Raw genomic sequence first — 9,537 nt, forward strand, 5'->3', positions numbered from 1 at the left:
CGGGACATAGTGCCATAGTGTCCACCTTCTAAAGCGGCCCTTTTCTCCAGGGGAACTGATCTGTGTTGCTCGGAGTTGAGTTTTAACAGCAGGAAATCTCCAGCCACCACCTGGAGAAAAATTGCCTCTGATAGACTTTTGGACTTGCTATTAGGCTTTTTGATAACTTATTGTAAATAATTGTATATATTTGCACTTTTTGTGGTTGTTATTTTCACTGTTATTAGTTGTTAATGAATTGTTTAATATATTGAGTTGTGCTGGTTTCTTTTTCCTCAGCCTTTGGTTACCAGTATTGTGAGTAATTTTTATATTAACCACCTGGAGGCTGGCAACCCTAACTCCAACTTGCTCGGGCTTCTCTGAAGCTAGGCCCGTCCTCTCCTTTCTGCTATAGAGAAAGTGCCCCACCATCATGGATAACTAGACAGCAATGCCCCCGTCTGGGTTATCTTCGTTTCAGCCAGAGATGGGAGTAATTGGTTCGCGAGGACCAGATCCCTGCCTCACGGAGACTGATCAGAAGTGACTGGCGTGAGCGTCGAGCAGCAAGTCCTCCAACTCGAGTAGCGGATGTGGACACAGCAGAGACACCGAGGCGCTTTGGCTCTGATGGAACAAGACATTTCTAAAGCATCCAGAGGGCCATTTGATGGGTGGCTGTCCAGACGATTGCCTCCCGCTCTTCCAGAGTCTTTAAGGAGCTAACAAGGCCATGGGAAAACAACGGCAGGATGGGAAGGAGCAGTTAATTAAAGTGACACCAAGGCCCCAGGGGGGAAACACCGTGCATCTCTCTTGCACAGAGCTCCAGCGTGAGTGGCGGGTGAGAAGCAGGAGCAGCTCCCCACCCCCACAAGGCACAGGGTGCAGTCAGCAATACACTCATTTCTCTTTTTTGGGGGGAGGGGGTCAGCTTTTCTAGCCAGCATGGTGTAGTGGTTAAGAGCGGTGGTTTGGAGCAGCGAACTCTAATCTGGTGAGCTGGAGTTGTTTCCCCACTCCTACACACAAAGGCAACTGGGTGTCCTTGGGCTAGTTGCATGCTCTCAACCCCACCTGCCTCACAGGGTGTCTGTTGCGGGGAGGGGAAGGGAAGGTGATTGTAAGGCGATTTGATTCTTCCTTAAGTGGTAGAGAAAGTTGGCTTGTAAAAACCAACTCTTCTTCTTCTTCTTCCCGCCAAGCCAACCTGCTTCGACAAGTGGAGAAAGCACCTTGGCTTGGCGGTAGAAGGCTGGTTCCAGCAGCGCTTTTCCCTAATGAGGTCTTTGAAGCCAAAGACACTCTCTTTTTTCTAGAGTTGCTGTATTAAAAAAAACTCTACCCAATCTCATTCCAGCATTGCAATCAAGTCCAGTTTCTCAAATGCTTGAACGTGTTCCTCCCCTATCAGAACTTAGCTTACCTTCTCTCTCTCTCTGTGTAAAGTACTGTCATGTTGCAGCTGGCTTACGGTGACCCTAAAGGGTTTTCAAAGCAAGTGACATTCAGAGGTACTTTGCCCTTGCCTGCCCCTGCATAACAATCCTGGACTTCTTTTGTGGTCTCCCATCCCAGTACTAACCAGGGCCGACCCTGCTTAGCTTCCAAGATTTGACAAAACTGAGCTAGCCTGAGCCATCTGAGTCAAGGCATGCTGCCTTCTGCTCCCACCACCACCATGGCCAGATTTAGGTTTGATGAGGCCCTAAGCTATTGAAGGTAATGGGGCCCTTTATATGTCCAGCTGTCCTTTGTCAACAACAAATTTTCGCTGTTTTTTGTGTTGAATATATGCTATATGGTAATTTATGGACCTAATAGGTATCTAAAGCCATTTGCACATAACAAAATATGTATTTTATCAAAGTAATTGTTGAACTGAAATGCAATTAAGAAGAAGTATATTAATAGTGAAATAATTATTAAGCTCTAACTTAAAATGATTTTTTACTCATAACAAAATAATGCAAACACATTGGCATTTGGCAAAAACAAAAGTTCCTTTAGAAACACAATTTACAAAGACTCATAATTTAGTCTCTAGAAACTTGCTATAACTTGAAATAATAATAGGTGTAAATATATGATGCAAACTACCAATAATTATAAATAGCTTTATTAATATGAAATTAAGTAGTCCACACTGTTCATTGGGACAGCAGACCTTTGTACCCTGTTACACTTAGTGAGTGTAAAAGACGGCATTGATGATCTAAATTACAATACTTTTCTGCTTGCCTTTGCCAAAGCAAAGTCACTGATGATATCATCATATGATGAAATGTACATCCAGCTTTTTCCCCCTTTTTTGGGGGGGGCAAGAGAGTGGGGCCCTAAGCTACCCCAACTCACCTCAGTCATCTGGCCTGCTGGTGAAAGTGCAGCCATCCTGGTAGACTATAAACCTTTCACCAGATATCCACTTTCCTACTTACCTCAAAAATCATGTCGAACACACACACACACACGCACACACACACACGCACACACACATGAACACACGAAACTGCCTTCCACTGAACCAGACCCTTGGTCCATCAAAGTCAGTATCCTGGTGTTCCCCTTTCTGATAGATTTTGCCCTTGTTCAAATGAAGAGGTTGAAACTATCCAACATGTTTTTTCCCCCCGGTGCCCCTTTGATCAAACGTTATGTTTAAAATTCTTAAATTCTATCTTAACTCAGATTGAGGAATTTCCTAATTATTTAATGGTTCTCACTCTTCTTAATAATCAGGACCCTAATATTATAGAAACTGTGGCTAACTTTCTTGTTGGTATGATTGCAATCTGTTCTGCCTTACAATAGCTTTCTATGTGTTTTACTGTATTCTGCCAAATGGACCCAAATCTAGCTATCCTGCTGCGGAACAACCTGACCGCCCTCTGAAATTCTTCTACATGCACCTGGTTGTCAACTTCCTGGTGGGATCTGGATATCTCCAGGAACTGGGATTCCTAAAGAGCTCTTGGAAGCTTACAATATTAATAAAATACATAAAAACATAAAAAAATATAAACCAAAATTTAAAATTTAATGTCTAGACAGTAGGAAGAAATTTCTAACAGATAGAGCGGTTCCTCAGTGGAATAGGCTTCCTCGGGAGGTGGTAAGGGCTCCTTTCCTGGTTTTTAAGTAGAGATTAGATGGCCATCTGTCAGCAATGCTGATTCTATGACCTTAGGCAGATCATGAGAGGGAGGGCACCCTGGCCATCTTCTGGGCACGGAGTAGGGGTCACTGGATGTGTGTGTGTGTGTGTGTGTGTGTGGGGAGGTAGTTGTGAATTTCCTGCATTGTGCAGGGGGTTGGACTAGATGACCCTGGTGGTCCCTTCCAACTCTATGATTCTATGATTCTATGACTGCATTAATGAAACACAGTCCTAAATAAAACAGTCTTTCTTTCTTTCTTTCTTTCTTTCTTTCTTTCTTTCTTTCTTTCTTTCTTTCTTTCTTTCTTTCTTTCTTTCTTTCTTTCTTTCTTTCTTTCTTCCTTCCTTCCTTCCTTCCTTCCTTCCTTCCTTCCTTCCTTCCTTCCTTCCTTTCTTTCTTTCTTTCTTTCTTTCTTTCTTTCTTTCTTTCTTTCTTTCTTTCTTTCTTTCTTCCTTCCTTCCTTCCTTCCTTCCTTCCTTCCTTCCTTCCTTCCTTCCTTCCTTCCTTCCTTCATGTGGGGTGCCAGCGTGGTGTAGTGGTCAAGAGCAGTGGTTTGGAGCAGTGGACTCTAGTCTGGAGAACCGAGTTCGATTTCCCCCTCCTCCACATGAGCGGCAGAGGCTAATCTGATGAACCGGGTTGGTTTCCCCACTTTCTACACATGAGGCCAGCTGGGTGACCTTGGGCTAGTCACAGCTCTCTTCAAGCTCTCTCAGCCCCACCCACCTCACAGGGTGTCTGTTGTGGGGAGGGGAAGGGAAGGTGATTGTAAGCCAGTTTGATTCTTCCTTAAGTGATAGAGACCACCAACTCTTCTTCTTCTTCTTCTTCTTCTTCTTCTTCTTCTTCTTCTTCTTCTTCTTCTTCTTCTTCTTCTTCTTCTTCTTCTTCTTCTTCCTCCTCCTCCTCCTCCTCCTCCTCCTCCTCCTCCTCCTCCTCCTCCTCCTCCTCCTCCTTCCATCCATCTCTTATCTGGACCTTTGTCTAAAAGGCTCAAGGTGGTGTTCCATGGAGCTACCGCCCTTCATCAACCAGAGCTTGTGAAGACTTTTTAAAACCTGGGTCGCTCAAGCAGTTTCATGTCCTTCCTTTCCTTCTCTCTCTGGATATTCTCCAAATGTCTTTGCGGTTTGCGCATCATTAGCTTTATTACACTCGCTTTATTGTCTATGGTCTTCTTGTGTTAATATTTGGGTTGATTTGTATTTTTTAAATTTATCTAAAATATTTATGCCCCGTCTCTCGGCAACGCACAGCATATTAAAATGGGAATAATGGCTCGAAATCGTTAAAACGCCAGCTCCTAAAAACAATTCTACAGCCAAACGCATATCACATGAATTTTAAGACTGAAACAGAGGAGCTGTTCGACAATGAATCACATCAGACTAAAACACACCTGACTGAAAGGCAGTGTAGCGTAGTGGCTGGACTAGGAACTGGGAGACCCGGGTTCAAATCCCCACTCAGCCATGGAAGTCACTCTCTCTCAGCCCGACCTACCCTGCTGCTTTGTCGTTACTGTGAGGAAAAAAATGGAGGAAACTCTGACAGTCAGGAAGAGTGTTTTAAGTGGCTTTGAATCCTCATTGGGAAGAGAAAGTGGAATATCATAGGGTTGCCAACCTCCAGGTGGTAGCTTGAAATCTCCTGCTGTTACAACTGATCTCCAGGCGACAGAGATCAGTTCCCCTGGAGAAAAAGCTCACTTTGGCAAATGGACTCTATGGCATTGAAGTCCCTCCCCTCTCCAAACCCTGCCTTCCTCAGACTACACCCCAAAAATCTCCAGGTATTTCCCAACCTGGAGTTGGCAACCCTACAATATCAAAATTAACTGAATTGCCAGAATTAAAATCTACCTCTCTGTTTTGCATTTTTATCTTGCTGGTGCTGCAAGGAGCTACTAGGGTTCTTTTGCCTCCCTCCATTTGGCCATCACAACAATCCTGTGATGTAGGTTAGACTGACTTGGTCAACATCATCACCTAGCAAGAAGCTGAGCAGAGCGGCTCCTAGTCCGACACTCTAACTGCTACACCACACGGCCTCTACAAAACCCAAAGAAGGGGCATAATAAACCAGGTAGGGTAGCCAACCAACTGTAGGGGATCTAAAAATTATTGTGTTAATTGCCTCGTGTGAGGTTTCTGGTTAAAAAAATGCCAGAGAGCAATATTTCCCAATCGATCCATGGATAATAGATAAGTAAATACGTCCTTATCGGCAGCTGGCGTCTTCTGTCAATCAGAAATCTGCTTTGCGCATCTGGTCCCCTCTTCTCCCCTTCCTATCTGGCTGTACAGAGGAGTTCGCCATGGCTTTGTGGCGCATCATGAGTTTTTAAAGCTTTCGTTAAATTGGATTCCTTCCCTTCTCCCTTGCGGCCAGTCTCGCGGGCAGATTTGCGGGAAGCCTGTTGAGATATGATGTTGCATTATAGTAAAAGCTCCCCTGCTCTTATCTCTGCGACCGATGGGGTCACCACACTTGACACACGAGGATTAACATCATCGGCACAGGCCCTGAGCAATTTAGAAAGACAGACTGGATTTTAAAAAAATAATAATACCCCCCCTTTTAACGTATAATCCAGATCCGCCTCCCTGTTTCTCTCCCTCTTCCCCCGCTCCACTCTTCCTGACTGTCAAAGTTTCCCAAATGTTTTTGAGGAATGTGTAGAGTTGCCAACCTCCAGGTACTAGTTGGAGATCAAAGAATTAAAAGTTTAGCTAAACTTCATACAAAACGTTATTATAATTTATTATAGCGTGTACACACACTAAAAGCACTAGGCCTGAAATATATAGGCTTCAAATTAAAATTGATAAATATCCAACCATGCTGATGATCTGTAATTAATGCAAATGACCAATAGAAAACCTAGGGTTGCCAACCTCCTGGTACTAGCTGGAGATCTCCCGCTATTACAACTGACCTCCAGCGGAAAGAGATCAGTTCCCCTGGAGAAAATGGCTGCTTTGGCAATTGGACTCTATGGCATTGAAGTCCCTCCCCTCCCCAAACCCTGCCTTCCTCAGGCTCTGCCCCAAAAACCTCCTGCTGGTTGCGAAGAGGGACCTGGCAACCCTAATAAAACCAGACGCGTTATGGCCTTTTCGGCCTTCCTCAGTGGTCAAATGTACATTCATACACAATTTTCATAAACACATCCAAAAATACATAAAAGGTATGCTGAAATGTAACCACTTTAGACGTTATGTGGCCCGTTGATAATTGTTGCAAAAGATGTAATTTTCACCATTGAAAATTGGCACACACACAAAGGTTCTTATAGTATGTCCTGTGGATGTGTAAATCATCAAAAAGTGGTTCAACGTATTGGCCAACCCTAGGAATGCAAGAGGAAACTTTCAAGGGTTGAAGCCACTGTTCTCATGCTAAGGATGCCAGCCTCCAGGGGGGACCTGGGCATCCCCTGGAATGCCAGCTCAACTCCAGACTACAGAGATCAGCTCCCCTGGAGAAAATGGATGCTTTGGAGGGTGATCTTTGTGGCATTGTGCCCCACTGAGGTCCCTGTCCTCCCCAGGCTCCATCCCCAGACCTCCAGGGGTATCCCAACCTAGATCTGGCAACTCTACCTCACCCCACCCCCTGCCGGTGGCCAGGGAGGAACTGGCAACCCTATCTCACATAAATGCCAGCGTACTGGAAAGATTAGAGCTGGACTCATAACTGGGAGAGCCAGCGTGGTGTAGTGGATGAGAGCGGTGGCTTGGAGTGATGGACTCTGATCTGGAGAACCAGGTTTGATTCCCCACTACTCCACATGAGTGGTGGAGGCTAATCTGGTGAACTGGATTTGTTTCCCCACTCCTACACATGAAGCCAGCTGGGTAACCTTGGGCAAGTCACGTTCTCTCAGCCTTACAGGTGTCTGTTGTGGGGAGGGGAAGGGAAGGCGATTGTAAGCCGCTTGATTCTCCCTTAAGTGGCAGAGAAAGTCGCATATAAAAACCAACTCGTCGTCGTCGTCTTCTTCTTCTTCTTCTTCTTCTTCTTCTTCTTCTTCTTCTTCTTCTTCTTCTTCTTCTTCTTCTTCCTCCTCCTCCTCCTCCTCCTCCTCCTCCTCCTCCTCCTCCTCCACTGAACTGGCTGGTGGGGGCAGGGGGAGGTCTTCATATTGTACCCTGGGTCGTATTTGTGTCAGCAGGGGCTGTGGCTCAGTGGTAGAGCATCTGCTTGGCACGCAGAAGGTTCCAGGGTCAATCCCTGGCATCTCCAGTTAAAGGGGCGAGTAGGTGATGTGAAAGACCCCTGCCTGAGATCCTGGAGAGCCGCTGCCAGTCTGAGTAGAAAATACTGACTTGGATGGACCGAGGGTCTGATTCAGTATAAAGCAGCTTCGTGTGTTCATGTGTTCAGAATTGCCATTCAAAAGCCCAAATTTTATCCACTGGCCATGAAAGGTCAATGGTTTCATGTTCGCAGTTGTGAGGTGTTGGTAGTGGAAAGTGCTGCTGTCAAGTCACAACCGACTTAAGCCATAGGGTTTTCAAGGCAACAGAGGAACAGAGGTGGTTTGCCATTGCCTGCCTCTGTGTAGCGACCCTGGCCTTCCTGGAAATTCCTGGAGATTTGGGGGTGGGGTTTGGGGAGGGCAGGGTTTGGGAAGGGGAGGGGCCTCAGTGGGACCTAATACCACAGAGTCTTCCTTCCAAAGCAGCCATTTGTTCCAGGGGAACTGATCCGTGCAGTCTACAGATAATCTGTAATTCCAGGAGATCTCCAGGCCCCACCTGGAGGTTGGCAACCCTACTGTATTGGGTTATTTCTCTTTCCCCTCCCCACAAACAGTGGTGATCAGATTGTGCCTAGAAGTTTGTTTGCAAATTTCAGTGTATATCATTTAAAACCTTGGCTATTTTGCAAAGGCGTAGTTCTTTCGGCGTATTCATTACAGTCCAAATGGCAACATTAATCTTTTATTTTTTATTTTGTTTGTAAAGAGAAAGACAGTTAATTTCCTCCAGCGTGTAGGAGGAGGAATCCGGCAGGCATTTCAGATGCTATGCTTGTTCCAGACCACCGTTTCCATTGTAAGCCATTACGTTATTTAAGAATCCAGTGGAACAGCAAATTAGGAACACTTTCCATGTTAATTAATTAGTCATGTTGTACTCCGCTGCAGTTTAAAGATGCGGCATCGCAATGAGGAGATCGTATATCGAGAGATCCTGTGTCTATCTTGTATTTAATCCATAAGTGTGAAGCAATTAAAAAAGGAGGAGGATACGGCAAGTCAGGAATGGGTGACGGATGGGATCGTGGCATTACAGAAACACCAGGCATTTGGGAATCTTAGAGTTTTGGGACACAGTATCATAGAATCAGAGCATTGGAAGGGACCACCAGGGTCATCGAGTCCAACCCCCTGCACGACGCAGGAAATTCACAACTTCCCCCCCCACACACACCCAGTGACCCCCCCACTCCGTGCCCAGAAGATGGCAAAAAAAGAAGAACAGAGTTCTAGAAAATGTCCAGAGTTGTGTAAGACCACTGTTAGCCGAATAGCTCCTTATATGGGGAAATTAGCTGAGCAATCGGTAACTATGTATTTTTACAGCGGGGTCGCACTTTCTAGCCTCTACTCTCTAACGAGCTGGCCTAGTGCTGGCCGCGGGCTGGTGGTCCGAAACTGGCCCGGCTGGCGGCTGGACTTAGGGCTGAAGGAATGAAAGAGGAAAAGCCAACCCACAAGATAGCGCTCTCTAGAGCCACACACTCTCACACACACACGGTCTTTTTCGTGACAATTGAGATTTTGGTGACTGTTTTAGTCAAAATTCTAAAAAGCCTCAGAAAACTTTTTCCTACGTCTACACCCAAAACACAAGCGTGTCGACTCGCATGCATTCAGACGTGTAGGAGTGCCCGCATTCTCCACCAGTAATCTGTTAGCCGAATTGCTCCTTATATGGGGAAATTAGCTGAGCAATTGGTAACTATGTATTTTTATAGCAGGGTCGCACTCAACTATACCAGAATCCGTTTAATGAGACTTTGAATAAAGACAGACAATGGATTCCAAATTAAATAATGTTTATGTCTTTTGTCATTCAATTCAGTGAGTCACACAAACATACAGAGAGTCTAGGAATATCAAGAGAGTAGTACAAGCACAGTTGCCAACGTGGCAGGAGGTCGTTGGTTGGGTATATTTACCGTATCTAGATGAGGTGTTGTCTAAATTCACGTAGACTAAGACAGATTGAAAAGTAAAAGCCGAGATGGGGGCAGGGGGTCCCATAGACTTGACCAGCAAGACGGGAGGGAGCGTGGCTAGGCTGCGCAAACCAAACCAACAGAGTAACGGCAAAGGTGCCAGAAAAGACCTAAGATTGGGATCCAAGAGAGCGATATGGACTGG

This window comes from Euleptes europaea, chromosome 6 (assembly GCF_029931775.1).
Source record: "Euleptes europaea isolate rEulEur1 chromosome 6, rEulEur1.hap1, whole genome shotgun sequence".
NCBI lineage: Eukaryota > Metazoa > Chordata > Lepidosauria > Squamata > Sphaerodactylidae > Euleptes > Euleptes europaea.